At 43.8% G+C, this 17,736-nt stretch overlaps 1 pseudogene; it reads right to left on the bottom strand.

Annotated features, from left to right (window-relative positions):
* Window positions 1–16,566, bottom strand: part of LOC144695438 (zinc-binding protein A33-like) — a 29,131-nt pseudogene extending 12,565 nt beyond the window's left edge.
* Window positions 16,567–17,736: the final 1,170 nt, after the last annotated feature.

Here is a 17,736-nt window from a genome sequence, read left to right as displayed (position 1 = left end):
CGATGGGGTCAAAGATTGGAGAGATTAAGTGACAAAAGGTTTTGTGGTAATGGGTAAAGAAGCAAAAGATGTGTTCAAATTGGACGTGGATGTTGGGATAGCAGCAATCTGCAAATTAAATAGATAATTAAAGTTATGAAATGGAGGCAGAGATTATGATCTAAAATTGTTTCACTCAGTGTTGCAGTAGAGTGTGTAGTCAAAAGATGAGGTGTTGTTACTCGAGCAAGTGTTAAACTTCATTGGAACACTGTAGCTAGCCAAGGGCAGAACGGCCAGACAGGGCGCAAGGTGGAGAAATAAAATGACAAGCAAAAGGAAGCTCAGAGTCATTCTTGCGGACTGAATGGAATTCTTCCGCAAATCATTTTGCTTTGTAGAATGTAGAGGATGATGCATCGTGAGCAGGAAACACAGCATACTAAATTGAAAAAAGTACAAGCAAATCATTGCTTCAGTGGAAGGAATATTTGTGGCTTTTGATCGTGAGAATCAATGAGGTAAAGGAGCACGTGAAGCATTTCCTGTGCTTGAATAGAAAGGTCCTTCAAGAAATGGAGGGTGTGTTGTTGGTGACAGAGAAGGAAACCAGGGTATTGCAGAGCGAACAATCCCTTTGGAATGCTGAAAGACGAGGTCAGGTGATGGTGTCATGTTGGAGATGGTTGAAATGACGGAGGTTGATCTGTTGAATGTGTAGGCTGGTGGGGTGGAAGATGAGGACTCAATCATTGTTGGGAGAGAGAGAGAAAGGGTTTAGAAGAGAAGCGCTGGAAATAGATCAGACCAGGTGGAGGGACCTAACAATCACAGTGGGACGGAATTCTCAGTTGTTATTGGAAGTGCTATTATGCAGAGTTGCATTGCCTGAACAGGTGTAATGGAGAAACTGGGAAAATGGAGCAGAGTACTAACAGGAAGTGAGATCTGAGGAATTGTAGTCAAGTTAGTTGTGGGAGTCAGTGGGTTTATCATGAATATTGTTGACAGCATGTCCCCAGAAATGGAGACAGGAAAGTCAAGGAAGGGAAGGGAGGAGATGGACCAGGTGATGGTGAGAAATGGGTGGAAATTCAAATCAAAGCCAATTACATTTTCTGGTTCAGGGCAAAATCAGGGAGCAGCGCTGATAAATTAGTCAATACACCAAAAAAAAAGGATTGAGTGAAGGGACATGTGTAGGATTGGAACGAGGAGTGTTGGACATACCCCACAAAAAGTCAGTCATATCTGGGACACATGGAAACACCTTTTATTAGCATGAAATCATTGGAGTTGAAGCAATATTTGCTCAATGTGATAGCTTCAGCCAAGTGGAGGAGGGCAGTTGCGGATGTGGATTGCTTAGGCCCCCGTTCCAGGAACAAGTGGATGTATGAAGTACATTTTCTGCTTTTGACATTGTGATTATATCAGTTTATTGTTTTAATAACTTATCAATGCATAAAAACATTCAAGAAAATAACTGTGTACTGGTGTGAGATGAAGAGAAGGGTAAAGAAAATTACTACAACCATCCAGGTGGGGAACGGACATGTAGACGGATTGGACATTCATGGTCGAAGAAAGAGTTGGTTGGGCTCAGGAAACTGGAAACTGCTGAAGTGATCTAAGGAAAATGGAAGAGTCACAATGTAAGTAATATGAAACAGGGAAGGGGGAGAAAGAATCGATTCAAAATAGGAAGAAATATGTTCAGTGTGGTCAGGAACAGACTGAAACAATAGATTAAGCAGGGCAATCCTGTTCTGGATTTTGAAGGTAGAGGTGGGCTATTCCGTCTTGGGGCACTATGAGTTTGGAGATGTGCAGGGAAGATCTCCTGAGGAGATGAGGTCAGTGACATTCTAACTACATTGGTTTGATGCTTGGTAGTGGAATCATGGCCCAAGGAGGTAGGAAGAAGTGCCACAAAGTTGTCATTTTATTTCTGTTGGTAGAGGCCAGTATGTCAGACAACATCTGCATCACACTTGTCAATAGGTTTAATGACCATGTTATGAACGGATTTGACAGAAGGGAGTGCTGCAATTTCAGAGGGAGATACGTTGAGTGAGAGGAACAGATAAATTGAAACAGCTGATCTCACGTCAGCAGTTGTCAATGAAAAGATCTAGAAAAGATAAGAGGCCAGTGAGAGGTGTCCAAGTGGAGGGAGAACATTGGATGGGTAGAAGGGTCCGCTGTCTGGCAGGAACTCTCCTGACAATATAAGTGAGCAAGGAAGCAGAGACAATTGAAGAAAAGCTTAATGTGTTGCTGAGTTCGAAATTAATAGAGTTGAGAATGTACAGATGTGACACTGAGGCCTTTGACAGATCGTTCAGTGTCAGAGAGAGTAAGGTCAGATTGTATTGTGAATCCCTGGTAAGTGGTGAGAGTCAAAGTGGAAGTAATGTCAGAGGGAAGGGAAGTGAAGGAATAATCCGGAGGGTGTGTGTATCCATAAGGTGGAGAACGTTATGATCCTTCACACCTGAATGGAATATTAAAAAAAAACATGTTCAACGTCTGAATGAGGCAAGGATAAAATGAAACAATGGAGTAGGACACCTTTGAGTTAGAATGAGCCAGTGCATCTTCATAGAAACATTGAGAGTGTGCACATGGTGACACATGACATTGAGACACATGACATGATCTTATGATGTGGGGAGAACATCAGTTCGAGGAAGTCTGAATGTCTGAGAGATATCCATAATGCTAGATAGATCCCAAACACAGAGGATGGAATCTCAATTTGAATCCACATGGTGTAGATGGAGCCAGAGACAGTTGCTAAGGAAAGAGCTCGAGAAACAGGTTTTTGTTAACACATGATGAAATAATACCTCCAGCATTTTCTGTTTGTATCTCAGACCTGCAGCATCTGTGGTATTTGCTTTTGTGCCGGGAATAATTCCCCTGCTCATATTCGAATAATACTATAGTTTTTTTTTATGTCCACTGGAGGGCGTAGAATGGGCATCGATTTATCAGCTCATCCAAATACAGATCTTCTGGGGAGGGAAAAGTTCACATTCTCCTATGTTTGTAATATAGCACTCCCTCAGTAGTGCACAGGAAAGTCTTGCCTGCATTATGAGTTCAGGATTCTGTGATGACCTTATGACTCAGGTCCAAGCATTGCCACTGAAATACAATTAACGCCTGCCACGACTCCAGAGTCAGTTGACAACCTGAGGTTTGAATGTTTGGTAACAGAGGAAGTCTGGAGAGATGATGGTGTGGATTGTCTGCTGTTTTCAGTCCTTGCAAACAACTACAGAACTTAGGCCTCTATTCAAGGGATCCCTCCGAGGCACCCGAGGCCAGAATTTTTGTTTAAAAATGCAGGACGAACTCTCAGTGTACGAATAGTTGCTTGGTAGTGTAGAATTTGATTATTGCTGCAAAAAGAGACATGCTGTCGATTCTTTCTGCCTTGAACTCAACAGGACAGAATTTCAAGAATACTAAATTTCAAACGGAACAACAATTTATACTGCATGGCAAAAAGGGACTGATAGGTAAGCAAGTGGGCACTCATCGGTCGAGACATTGCCATGGTGAATGTGCGAGGCAACAGTTCTGTCCAAACCTTTTTTGAAATTCAAACCAGTCAAGTCAACTGAGATTGATTGAGTTATTGTCATGGGAAATACCCCCAGGGACTTCTTGCTCACCGAAAAAGAACTTCTGTTCAGTTGAAAAAGGTGCAATGTTTGGACATGTTCTTTTTGTTTACAGAGGGCAGAGCCCTGTGTGTGATTTTATGTCGCTTCTGGCAAGCGTAAGTGAGTCCCATTACAAGCCTGACTGTTATTCTTGAATTGGTTGTTCATGTAATATTGTAGTGTAATTGAGTTTGTTCAGTAAGTGCTGCCCAATCGTGGAATCACATCTGATGTTAGGCGCTATGGTCTGAGTTTAGAAAGTACAGGCTGTTTGAGTACGGTCCGTACTCAGGGTGAGGGCAGAGTGGGTGAGGTGGTGGCATAGTGTTAATGTCAACAAACTAGTAATCCAGAGGTCCAGGCTACTGCTGTGGGGATACAGGTTCCAATCCCAGCAAGGCAGCTGGTGGAATTTAAATTCAGTTAATAAATCTGGTATCAAAAAGCTAACCTCAGTAATAGTGACCATTAAACCATTGTCGATTGTCAAAAAGATCCACCTGGTTCACTAATACCTTTACACAAGGAAATCTGTCGTTTGCTGGCTGCATATCCACAGCAGCATGGTTGACTCGTAATACCTTCTGAAATGGCCTAGTTGTTCACTCAGTCCCATTGCAAAGTCTAGAAAAAGGAATGAAACCAGACAGACCACCTGGCAGCAACCTGGGCACCGGAAAAGACAATGACAAAATCAGCCCTGTGAACCTGCAAAGTCCTCCTCACTAACATCTAGGGGCTTGTGGCAAAATTGGATGAACTGCCCTGCAGATAGAGTCATAGAGGTATACAGCACAAGAACAGGCCCTTCAGCCCATTGTGTCCATGCTGGCCATCAAGGATCGATCTATTCTAATCCCATTTTCCAGCGCTTGGCCCTGTATGCTATGGCGTTTCAAATGATCGTCTAATTACTGCTTAAATGTTGTGAGGATTCCAGCCTCCACTACCTTCTCAGGCACTGTGTTCTAGATTTCAAAAACCCTCTGTATGAAAATGTTTTCCTCAAATCCCCTCTAAACCTCCTGCGCCTTAACATAATTCTATGACTCCTGACAATTGACACCTCTGTTAAGGGAAAGAGTTTCTTATTTACCTTATCTATGCCCATCATAATTTTGCACACCTCTATCAGGTCCCCCCTCAGCCTTCTCTGCTCTAAGGAAGCGAACCCTAGCCTATCCAGTCCCTCTTCGTAGCTGAACCTTTCCAGCCCAGGCAACATCCTGGTGAATCTCCTCCGCACCCTCTCCAGTGCAATCATATCCTTCCTATAGTGTGGCGACCAGAACTGCACACAGTGCTCCGCCTGTGTCCTGACTAGCGTTTTATACAGCTCCAACATAACCTCCCTGCTCTTATATTCTATGCCTCGGCTAATAAAGGCAAGTATAACATATGCCATCTTAAGCACCTTATCTGCATGTGCTGCTGCCTTCAGGGATCAATGGACATGTACACCAAGGTCCCTCTGACCCTCTGTACTTCCTAGGTTCCTACCATTCATTGTGTATTCCCTTGCCATGTTAGTCCTCCCAAAATGCATCACCTCACAATTCTCAGGATTAAACTCCATTTACCACTGCTCTGCCCATCTTACCAGCCCATCTATATCGCGCTGTGATCTAAAGCTTTCATCCTCACTGTTTATGACACCACCAATTTTCATGTCATCTGCAAACTTGCTTATCATACCCCCTATATTCACATCTAAATCGTTAATGTACACTAGAAACAGCACGGGTCCCACCACCGATCCCTGCGGTACATCACAAGCTTCCAATCACAAAAAAAACACCTTTGACAATCACCCTCTGCCTCCTGCCATTAAGCCAATTTTGGTTCCAATTTGCCAAATTGCCCTGGAACCCATGGGCATTTACCTTCTTGACAATTCTCCCATGCTGGATCTTGTCAAAAGCCTTACTGAAGTCGATGTAGACTATATCAACTGCCCTCATCTACACAACTAGTCACCTCCTCTAAAAAATCAATCAAATTTGTTAGGCATGGTATTACCCTGACAAAGTCAAGCTGACTATTACTGATTAATCCCTGCCTCTCGAAGTGGAGCTTAATCTTGTTCCTCAAAATTGTTTCCAATAGTTTCCCTAACACTGATGTTAGACTTACTGGCTGTTGGTAAAGTGGAGTTATTTTTAAAAATCCCAGAAGGAAACTTTAAACAATGGTCATAACCAATAATTTTAAGTGTTATGTTTGAGAAGCGACTCTAAACTCAGGAATCAGACCACTAGTTCTCGAGGTTTTACATTAAACTACTTGAAACATTTTATTAATTTACGCAGGTTAAACTATATGTACGCATGGCTACAAATTACTACTATCATATCTTTTTAACAAATTCCCAAACTAATCTCCATTAAGGCAATAGCAATTCATAGACTTAACCAAACACCAGGCAAAGCATTTTTAATTTACGAATTCAAAATGAGGTTCTTTTCACGTGAAGCCAGTTGGAGGCTTGCAGCTGCCTTTTGATCTTACATTGCCTCTGCCCGCACACAAAACTTCACCTTTAAACAACGAAACCTCTTTCATAATCCCAATTTTATTAGTAATATAAACATATTGCTTCGTAGCTGCACGAAAGGCATCAATTTTCACCCCACTTCTTGAACGCTCTATTGAAAACATGCAACTGCATGCTATCTGTCTTACAACTCAAAACTAGTACATATCAAAGCACCCAGACTAGCTGGCTTTAATGCAATTAAGACGTACCCACAAACTAAACCTCTTTTTTAAAAGAAAAATATCTTCCCAAATTTTATGTACATTAATAGATTCATTATACCTGGTTTATCCCTACTACCTTTGTTGAATAAAGTTATCACATTCGCTGACTTCCAGCCCTCTGGCACCTCTCCTGCGGCCAGAGAGGGTTTGAAAATTAGTGTTCGAGCCCTTGCAATCTTCTCCCTTGCCTCACATAGCAGCCTGGGATACATCTCATCTGGGCCTGGGGATTTATCCACTTTTAAGCCCACTAAAACCGTTAATACCTCCTCTCTTTCAATGTTAATTTGTACAAGTACACAGTCCCCCTCCCCGATTTCTACACCTACATCGTCCTTCTCCATAATGAACACAGATGGAAAGTAATCATTTAAAAACTTTAATGTTGAGTCCTCCGGCTCCACGCACAGAGTGCCACTTTGGTCCCTAATGGGCCCTACTCTTTCCCTGGTTATCCTCTTGCCGTTAATATATTTATAAAATGCCTTAGGATTTCCCCTTGCCTTGCCTGCGAATGTTTCTTCGTGTCCCCTCTTCGCTCTCCTAATTACTTATTTAAGTATCCCTCTACACTCCTCTGGGGCTTCTGCTGTTTTAAGCCCTCTGTATCTGCCATAAGCCTCCTTTATTTTTCCTTATCCAATCCCTTATATCCCTTGACATCCAGGATTCCCGAGACTTGTTGGTCCTACCCTTCTTCTTTACGAGAACATGTTGGCCCTGAACTCTCACTATTTCCTTTTTGAATGACTCCCACTTTGTAACAAGTAGACTTTGCAACATGGAGCTCCTCCGACTCACTTTGGCCGGGTCATGTCTTCTTACATTTAAATAGGCCTTCCCTCAATTCAGGACCTCTATTTCCGGCCCATATTTTCCCTTTGCCATAACTACCTTAAATCTTACAGAGTTATGGTCACTATCCCCGAAATGCTCCCCCACTGACACTTCTATCACTTGCCCGGCTTCTTTCCTCGCCCTTCTCTAGTAGGACTTTCTATGTGCTGGCTCAGAAAGCTCTCCTGGATACACTTCAAAAATTCTGCCCCCTCTAAGCCTTTCACTCTAGCACTATCCGAGTTAATATGGTTGAAATCCCCTACCCTTAATACCCTATTATCTTTTGCTTCTCTGAGATTTGCCTACATATCTGCTTCTCTATCTCCCCTGACTATTTGGAGGCCTCCCAGCAAAGTGATTGCCCTCTTTTTGTTTTTACGTTCTCCCCATTTGCCCTCATTTGAGGAACCTTCTAAGATGCCATCCCTCCTCATTGCAGCAATAGGCTTCTTGACCAATAGTGCAATGCTCCCTCCTCTTTCCATCCCCCTTGTCACGTCTGAAGATTCTAAACCCTGGAATATTGAGTTACCAGTCCTTCCCTCCCCTCAACCATGCCTCTGTGATAGCAACAATATCATATTCCTATGTGTTAATCAACGTCCTCAATTCATATGCCTTGTAAGGATACTTTGGTTAAAATAGAGGCAATCCAGCCTTGCATTATTCCCTTGCCTTAACAGGTCTATATTTGCTCTTCCTTCCAGACTGACTTCGTTTCTTTTCCAAATTTGGCTTTGCATCATCCCCTCCTGTGCCTCCACTCTGTATCCCATCCCCCTGCCAAATTATTTTAAACACCCCTCCCCCCAAAACAGCACTTGCACTTCGTTAAAAAAATGCTTCGAGATTTCACCCCTGAATGACCTCGCTCTTATTTTAAAGATAATGACAGAACTCTCCCCATGCTGATGACAGGCGAGAATATTTTCCAAAATTGAGTAGAATTCCGTCCGGCGGGAAGGATTATCGCCAATGACAGGAACTGCCCAGATTTTCCTCCCCTTGAAATGAATATAAGGAAATTCCGCTGGGCTGCGTAAGGGGTGTATTTTTACAACCTTAATAAAATGTCTGTTTATGTCTCAGTTCCGAGACGGGATTCTTTCGAGCAGGAAGTGGTAGCATCTAAGGATCGACCACAGGAGACTCAGATATAGTTTAACGATTGGTTTATTCAAGCAAACGCAGGGAGAAACTGTCTTAGTCTGCCTAACGCAGAATTCTACTGATTACAAGAAAGCCAACATTTTTATACCCTATTGGTCACGTAGACAGTACATTATTTGAATTCCAATCTTTGTCAATACATAATCACATAATAAGCAGGTGTTGCCCTGTCCCATGTACATATTTTCCCTTACTCAAGTAAAGCTCCCCTTATCTTGTCCTAGCCTGACTCGTCCTGGTACCAGCTGTTCTCATCCTTTTCTGTTTATCTTCAACTCCGTTCTGTCTCCCAAACCGTTAATATGTTATGACTCCCAAGGTATGTCTGGAGAACTCTGCTGACACGGACCTTTATGGCCAACAAGGCTTGCCTGGAAAATTCTGCTAACCCTTAATTTTACTAAGAACACAGAAATAGAAACCTTATATAGAAATTTTTACTTAACTCTAACATTTTTATTTTTCTGCATTTATGTTGGACTGTGGATTTAAAACTACAATGGCTGCAGTTTGAAAGATATGTCTACTGGAACAGGGTGAGAAATATATACAAATGTTGCTATCCTGGAACAGAGTGCGCCATGAAAGACTGTTTGGTGCAGGAAAGGAGTCCCGGACTTATGTCTCACCATAATATTTTAATTGGCTCCTGAAGAGGTGACCAGGTTTTGTGTGGTAGCCATGCAACAGAAAATTAGCCTGGAAATACAAAACACCTAAAACCTCTTTCTCTTTGTGTGTAAGATTCCATTAATTCTACAAGAATAGCTGGCTGGATTTTTACTCATATCTCTGTAACCTGCTCTCTCTAAAAAAAAACCTGTAAAGAGGTAAAAGGGAAAATCATCATTAAAAACATGAAAAAGCAAGTTCTCAACCAATGAACGAATGACTGAAAGTGCTGGAAGGCGACCTCATGTCATCAACAGAGAACTGAGGGGAATTTGGAAGACATCAATTAAAATCAGTGCGTCGAATCCTGTACTCCGGATTGGTGCTATTGAACTGTTTTATCCCACCCTTAAAATCCAGGTTTTGTCTGTCTTTTATATCTTGTTGTGTGTATGTGGGATTTCAGAAGGGGTAGAGTTTAAGTTATAGAGTTAGAAGTTAACAGTTCATATTTCTTTCTTTTACCACTTGTTAAAGTCAAGTTGTTTAACAAACAGTTATTTACTTATTAAGTTTACTAACCCGGTGCTCGTATTCTGTTAACCAAAATTAAACAGGTAGGTAGAATTGGGGAAATTTGGTGCTTTGATCAAGCTTTTCACATTTGTCGTGGCCCAGGGCGCAGTGGGGCTTGATTATACAGCGCACTATCCCCAGTGAGTTGTGACACGGGTCACACCCTGTGTTTTCTCCCTTCTGGATTGGCAGGAATGATCTCCCTGTAGGAGGACACAGTTCAATACCAATCCCAATCGGAATGTGATTTAATCCCCTCCCATTTTCCACTGGTCTGTCCCATAGTCCTGTTCAGACACTCTGTGATGTGCAGCCTCTTTTTCAGGCGCTCGTTGTGGGTGGAGCACTGCCTGAGATGTGAATCCACAGGTCCCAAACCCCCAGACACAGCGTTTGAATATTTCGAGATTTTTTTCTAGTTCCGGAAATGAACTTTATCTGCTCAAACTTACATTAAAAAGTCTTGCATTTATATACTACTTCATGCCACTTTATAGACAAAGAGGTAACTTTGAAGCGTGGTCATTGTTGTAGGAAACACGGCAACTAATTTTGTGCAAAGCAAACTCACACACAAATTACAATGTGACAATCGCCATTGTCACTGTTCAAATGAACATACGAACTAGGAGTCAATGACAGTCCATGGAGTTCTGAGGGAGTGCCACACTGTCAGAGGTGTCGTCTTTTGGATGAGATGGTAAACTGAGGCTACATGTGCTTGCTCTGGTGGGTGGCAAAGGTCACATAGCACCTTTTCAAAGAAGAGCAGCTAGCTATCCCCAGGTCATAGTTTGTATGTTCGTTTGACCAATGACAACACAGAATGTCTGACCATTATCACATTGTTATTTTTGCGATTTGCTTTGTATAAAATTAGTTGTTTCCTGCCTTTCAAAAATGACCGTGCTTCAAAGATGCTATAAAGCAGCTTGAAGGGCTATATAAATGCATGTCCTTTTAAATGTCAGTTTGAGCAGATAAAGCTCAATTCAGGAGCAGCGCCCTCCATTTGTCAGATATTAACCCATTCATTTAACATACCTATGGTCTCTTGTAGTGCCCTTATGTCCTCTTCACAAATGAATTTCCGACCTAATTTTGTATCATCAGCAAATTTAGCAACTTTACTTTTGAGTTCTTCATCCAAGTCATTTATATAAATTGTAAAAAGTTGAGGTGATGTTGATTGAGGGATAAATTTTGGCCAGGACGCCGGGGATAACTCACTGCTCTTCTTTGAAATGGTGCCAGTGAAATTTCTAATTAACAAGAGCAGGCACATGCAGCCCCAGTTTATCATCTCATCTGAAAGACGTTATCGCTGACAATGTGGCACTCCATCAGTGCTGCACGGAGTGTCAGCTTTGATTTTAGGGCTCAGGTTTTGGAGGGGGACTTGAACCCAAAACCTTGCGACTGAGCTGCCCTTCGAGACTGCTTTGTCATTCAATACAGATCATGGCTGATCTGACCGTAACATCCAGGCGACCCCCGGAAATATTTCACCCCCTCCTTTATCAATAATCTATCCATCTCTGCCTCAAAAACATTCAAAGGCTCTGCTTCCACTGCTTTTTGAGAACGGGAGTTACAAAGGCTCACGACCCTCTGAGAAAAAATCTTCTCATCTGTCTGAAATGGGCGGCTCCTTATTTTTAAACAGACACCCCTCATTCCAGATCCTCCCACAATCGGAACCATCATATCCACATCCGTCCTGTCAAGACCACTCAGGATCTTTCAATCAAGTCGCCTCTTAATCTTCTAAACTCCAGCGGACATAAACCTAGTCTGTCCAATCTTTCCTCATAAAATAACTTGCCTATTCCTGTTATTAGTCTAGTAAGCCTTCTCTGAATTGCTTCTAATGCATTTACATTCTTCCTTAAATAAGGAGACCAATATGTACACAGTATTCCAGATGTGGTCTCACCAGTGTCCGGTTAAACTTATAGATTTTCATTTATCCATGTTTTCATGACGCCATCGCAGTCATTGCGCGTGTGCACGGTTTCCACCTGTGTCAAAAGGGTTTCAATCAGTTGCAGGCGTCACAGTGAACCTTTCAAAGACAGTCATCGGTTTATTTCTTTATTGGGGTATTGTTTCCTGCAGCACTGAGGTTCTGTCAGCAGGTGGCAGCTGTGTGCTTTGTAACAATGAAAGACTTGCGTTCAGACAGGGTCACAACTCATCCCAGAAACTTACCACCCGCAATGAATTTCCGCAAGTGCAGTAGCCATTTTACATGCAGCAAGATCCACAGAGAGAATGTAAAACTAATAAACTGCTAAATTCTCTTTGGCATTCTTTTGAGGGCAGAAGGATAACTCCCCTGCTTCTCTTTCCTGTCGCCTCCGAAACATAGCTTGAAGCAGATAAGACCTTGGTTTAACATCTCACCTGAAAGGCAACATTTATGCCGATAAACAGAGCGAGCTCGGTGTGGTATTTTGGAAGCGGAGCATTTAGCCTCTCGATCTTTGCGACCATTCAAATAAAGCATGTCTGATCCATACACAATTATAATACTTTGGATGCTGAAAAGGTTGGGGACATTAGCGAGACTAAATGCTCTCCGCCTGATATTCACTTTCATTGACTTCAATGTTACAGAATATCCGCCCTGTCATATAACAGTCGGCAAATGTGATTCCACGACTTTACGACCCCACGGTTTTCCAATATCACCCCGAGTGTTGATTTGCTGCCGTGACTCTGCTCTTCCACACAATCGCTTCAAGTTTAAGGTCACTTGTTATAAATTCATGGTCAGAACAATATTACACTGCACAGCTGGTCTCTGAGCTTTATTCTGCTACTTTGCCGTGTCCTGGTCAGAAATTGGTTTTCGCCTAAGCTGAATTCCAGCTGTGCTGCTGTCACCGTATTTGCTGCAGCTTTTTACTGAGATTGGATCTCAGGATCTTCCTCCGAGCTCCAGTGACCCCATTCCCATTGAACTGCTGCCAGCGAACGCATTTGCCTGTCTTCCATGTTAGCTCACATTGGTGGTGGCTTGTAGTATTGTCACTGGGCTAGTAACCTAGAGACAGTGCTCCGGATACACGGGCTCGAATCGTACCAGAGCAGATAGTGGAACTGGAATTCAATAGAACTCTGGAATTAAAAAGTCTAATGAAACTATTGCTAATTGACGTAGAAAACCATCTGGTTCCTCAACTGGTTTGGCCTACATATGACTCCAGATCCACAGCAATGTGGTTCACTCTGAAATAGCAGAGCAGGTCACTCAATTGTATCCAACTGATAAAAAGTCAATAACAAGGAATGAAAAGGCATGGTAATAGGCACCAGAAACGTCGATGGCAAATGGGGTGAAAGCCTATCGGGGGTAGGCAGGATTGTGAGATTGAGGTTACAATCAGATCAGCCACAAGGCTCAGTGGGCCGAATGGTTTACTCCTGCTTCTAATTGGTATCTAAGCCCAACCCTGTCGACCATTAAAATCTTCCTTGTTAACATCTAGGGGCCTGTGTCAAAATTGGGAGAGCTGCAACACAAACTAGTCAAGCAACAGCCTGAAATAGTCATCGGAATCATACCTTGCCATCCCCATCCCTGGGTATGTCCTTTCCCATCGGCAGGACAGACCCAGCAGAGGTGGCGGCACATTGGTATAGAGTCTGGAGGGAGTTGCCCGGAAAGCCCTCAGCATTTATTCCGACCCCCATGAAGTCTAATGACAACAGGTCAAAGGTGGTCAAGGAAGCCGCCTGCTGATTATCACGTGTCACAAACCCCAACCTCAGCTGATGAATCAGCACTTGGAGGAACCACTGAGGGTGATAAGGGTGTAAAATGTACTTTGGATTGGGGACTTCAATGTCCATCACCAAGAGTGGCTCAGTAGAACCACCACAGTCCGAGCTGGCCGAGTCCTCAAGGACTTACCTGCTAGAATGGGTCTGCGGCAGGTGGTGAGGGAACCAACAAGAGGGACAATCATAATTGACCTAATACTCCCAAACCTGCTTGCTACAGATGCATCTGTCCATGACATTATTGGTAGGAATCGTCACTGCACAGTCGTTGGAGATGAAGTAACACCTTCGCACTGAGGATATCCTCCATTGTGATATGTGGCACTACCACTGTGCTAAATTTGTTAGATTTTGAACAGGTCTAACAACTCAAGACTGGGCAACCATGAGGCATTGTGAGCAATCAGCAGCAGCAGAATGGTACTCAACCATGATCTCTAACCTCATGGACCGACATATTCCACATTCTGCCACCAATGCCAAGATAGGGGATAACACTGGTTCAATGAAGAATGGAGGAGGTCATGCCAGGAGCAGCACCAGGCACACCTGAAAATGAGGTGCCAACCTACTTAAGCTACTACAGAGGACTAAACATCATAAGTAGCAAAAGAAGTAAGTCACTCCACGACCAATGGATCAGATTTAAGCTCTGCAGTCCTGCCACATTCAATCGTGACTGGTGGTGGACAATTAGAAAGTTCACTGGAGGAGAAGGCTCCACAAATATCCCTATTCTCAATGATGGGGGAGTGCAGTTCATCAAGGAAAAATATAAGGCTGAAGTATTCGCAGTAATCTTCAGCCAGAAGCACCAAGAGGATGATCCACCTCGGCCTCTGCCAGAGACCCCCAGCATCACAGGTGCCAGTCTTCATCCAATTCGATTCACTCCACGTGATATCAAGGAACGGCTGAAGGCGCTGGATAGTACAAAGGCTATGGGCCCTTACAATGTTCCGACAATGGTGCTGAAGGCTTGTGGTCCAGAACTTGCCCCGCCCCTAGCCAAGTGGTTCCAGTACAGCTACAACACTGGCATCTACCCGACAATATGGGAAATTGCCCTGTTATGTCCTGCACACAAAAAGCAGGACAAATCCATCCTGGTCAATTTTCGCCTCATCAGTCTACTCACGGCCATCAGTAAAGTGATGGAAAATGGTCACCAACAGTGCAATCAAGCAGCACTTACTCAGCAATAGCCTGTTCACTGATGCCAAGTTTGATTCTGCCAGGGTCACTCAGCTCCTGACCTCATTACAGCCTTGGTTCAAACATGGACAACAAGCTGAACACCAGAGGTGAGGTGAGAATAACTGCCCTTGACATCAAGGCAGCATTTGACCACGTGTGGCATCAAGGGACCCTAGCAAAACTGAAGTCAATGGGAACACTCCCAGCTGGTTGGAGTCATGCCTAGAACAATGAAAGACGGTTATGGTTGTTGGAGGTCAGACATCCCAGTTCCGGGGAAGCACTGCAAGAGTTCCTCAGGGTAGTGCTCTAGGCCCAACCATTTTAGCTGCTCGATCAATGACCTTCCTTCCATCAAGAGGTCAGAAGTGAGGATGTTCACTGATGATTACACAATGTTCAACACCATTCGTGACTCCTCAGGTACTGGAGCAGTCCATGTCCAAATGAAGCAAGACCTGGATAATGTCCAGGTCTGGGCTGATAAGTGGTAAGTAACATTCACGCCACACAATTACCAAGCAATGACCATCTCCAACAATAAAGAATCTAACCAACACCCCTTGAATTTCAATGACATTGCTATTTCTGAATCCCCCAATATCAACGTCCTAGGGGGTTACCATTGACCAGGAAGTGAAATGAACCAGCCATATAAATGCTGTGGCTGCAACAGCAGTCAGATGCTATGAATCCTCTGGTGAGTAACTCACCTCCTGACTCCCCAGAGCCTGTCTACCGTCTTAAAAGGCACAAGTCAGGGGTGTGATGGAATACTCTCCACTTACCTGGATGAATGCAGCTCGAACAACGCTCAAGTAGCTTGACAACACCCAGGGCAAAGCAGTGCCCTTGATTGGCACCACATGCACAAGCATTCACTCCTCCACCAGCAACGCACAGCAGCAGCAGTGTGTACCATCTACAAGGTGCACTGCAGAAACTTACCAAGGCTCTTTTGGCAGCACTTTCTTAATACATGACCATGAAGAAGGACAAGGGCAGCAGATACATGGGAACACCACCACTTGGAAGTTCCCCTCCAAGCCACTCACCATCCTGATTTGGAAACATATCGCCGTTCCTGTCGCTTCATAAGAATCCGAGAACACCCTCCCTAATAGCACTGCGGGTGTACTAAACCATATGGACTGCAGCGGTTCAAGACGGCAGTTCACCGCCATCTTCTCAAGGGCAACTAGGGAGGGGCAATAAATGCAGGTGTAGCCAACGACACCCAGTTCCCATAAATTAATTTTTAAAAATCTCCAGGGTCTCCTCTGAACGCCATTCACCATGGACACTGTCGATTTTCTGTGAAGAATCAATAATTCTTCAATCACAAAGTGTTTATACTCCACAATTTCAGCTCAGCCTTTGCCTCATTCAGCACTTGAACAAAAACTTATTTTTGTTATCTTCTGTTCGGGTGTGAAGGATTGCAACCTTCTCCTACATAAGGATACCAAGACCCTCTGGATCCTACCTTCACTTCGCTTCCCTTCAACACTTTCTCACCTTCAGATTTCACCATTTACCATGTATTCACGATGGACTCTGGCCTTCCTCTCCTTGACACCGAATGATCTGCCCTCAGCAAAGGCCTCAGCTTCATCCCATCACACCTGCACCCCAATGAATTTGATCTTGGAAACGCTTTGAGATCTTCTTCCGTCATCTCCACTCTGTGCTCATTCTTTTGCTAGGAGACTTCCTGCCACTCAGTGGAACATGTTACCCGCTTCTAATGTTCTCCTTCCACATAGACACCACCGTCTGGCCTCTGACGCGCTGTATATTTTTCATTGGCATGGAACGTGGCGTGAGATCAGCTGTCTCAAATTATCTTTTTCCCTCACTCACCAACCTTTCTCCCTCTGAACTTGCAGCGCTCGGTTCTGTCAAGCCCAGACATAAAATCGCCATCAAACCTGTTGACAAGTATGATGCTGATGTTGTCTGACATATTGACCTCCACCTAGCAGAGCCTGAAAACGAACTCCCTGAAACTTCTTCTTACCTCCGCTAAGCCATGACCCCATGGCCAAACATCAAGCCAATGCATTGGGACAACACTGACCTCATCTCCTTTGGAGATCTTCCCTCTACAGCCTCCAGCCTTATAGTCCTGCAACTACAACAGCCCGCTTCTACCTCCTTCCCAAAATCTACAAGAGGATTACCCTCATTGATCTATTGTATAAGGCTGTCCCTGTCCCACTGAACTGAGGCCTACCCATTTTGCCATTATTTCTCCCCCCACTTTGTGGAGTCTCTTCCAACCTACATCAGTGACTGTTCCATTGCCCTACATCACTCCAACTGTTTCCAGTTTCCAGATCCTATTGTCTCTTCTTCACCACGGAGATCCAATTTTACAGGTACATCCCCCATCAAGCTGGACTGAGAGATTTCCACTTTGCCCTGGAATGGAGGCCCAACCGGTCCTATTCACCATCACCCTCCTCCACCAGGCTGAACTTGTTTTCATATTGAACAACCTCTCCTTCACTTCCTGCAAATCAAAGTTGTTTCTATGTGTTACCCCCATGTGCATTTTATATGCCTGACGTTTTGTGGATGATGAGGAACACTCCTTGTTTCAGTCTTCAGGCTCCTTCCCTCATTCCTATTCCAGGATATCGCCGTCTTCTGATTAAATTTCATTATTTTGATTTGAATTTCCACCTTTTTGGTACCTTCACCTGGTCCATCTCTTCCCTTCCCTTCCTTGATTTCTCTACCTCCCCTTCTGAAGATAGGCTACGAACAATATGCATCACCAGTCCACTAACTCCCACACCTCCCTTGACTACACTTCCTCACAATCCGCTTCCTGTACAGACTCTATTCCGTTCTCCAAGTTTCTCCATTCCATCTGTTCAGAAAATAGAACCATGTATATTAGCTCTTCCAACATGTTTTTCTTTTTCCTCAACTAAGCATAACCTCTCTCCTCTCCATCCCCCCGCCACCCCCTCCCACCCCAACCTCCATCGTCGTTAACAGGGCCCCCCACCCTCTCTCATCTATTTCATGCCCTTCTTCTTTGATCCCTTCCTCTCCCTCCCCTAACATCACTAGATTTCTCCCTGTCTTCACCTTCCACCCCTCTCGTCTCCATATTGAACCATCA

This window comes from Cetorhinus maximus, chromosome 21, assembly GCF_964194155.1.
Source record: "Cetorhinus maximus chromosome 21, sCetMax3.hap1.1, whole genome shotgun sequence".
Taxonomy (NCBI): Eukaryota; Metazoa; Chordata; class Chondrichthyes; order Lamniformes; family Cetorhinidae; genus Cetorhinus; species Cetorhinus maximus.
This window is presented reverse-complemented; position numbering and strand designations above follow the sequence as displayed.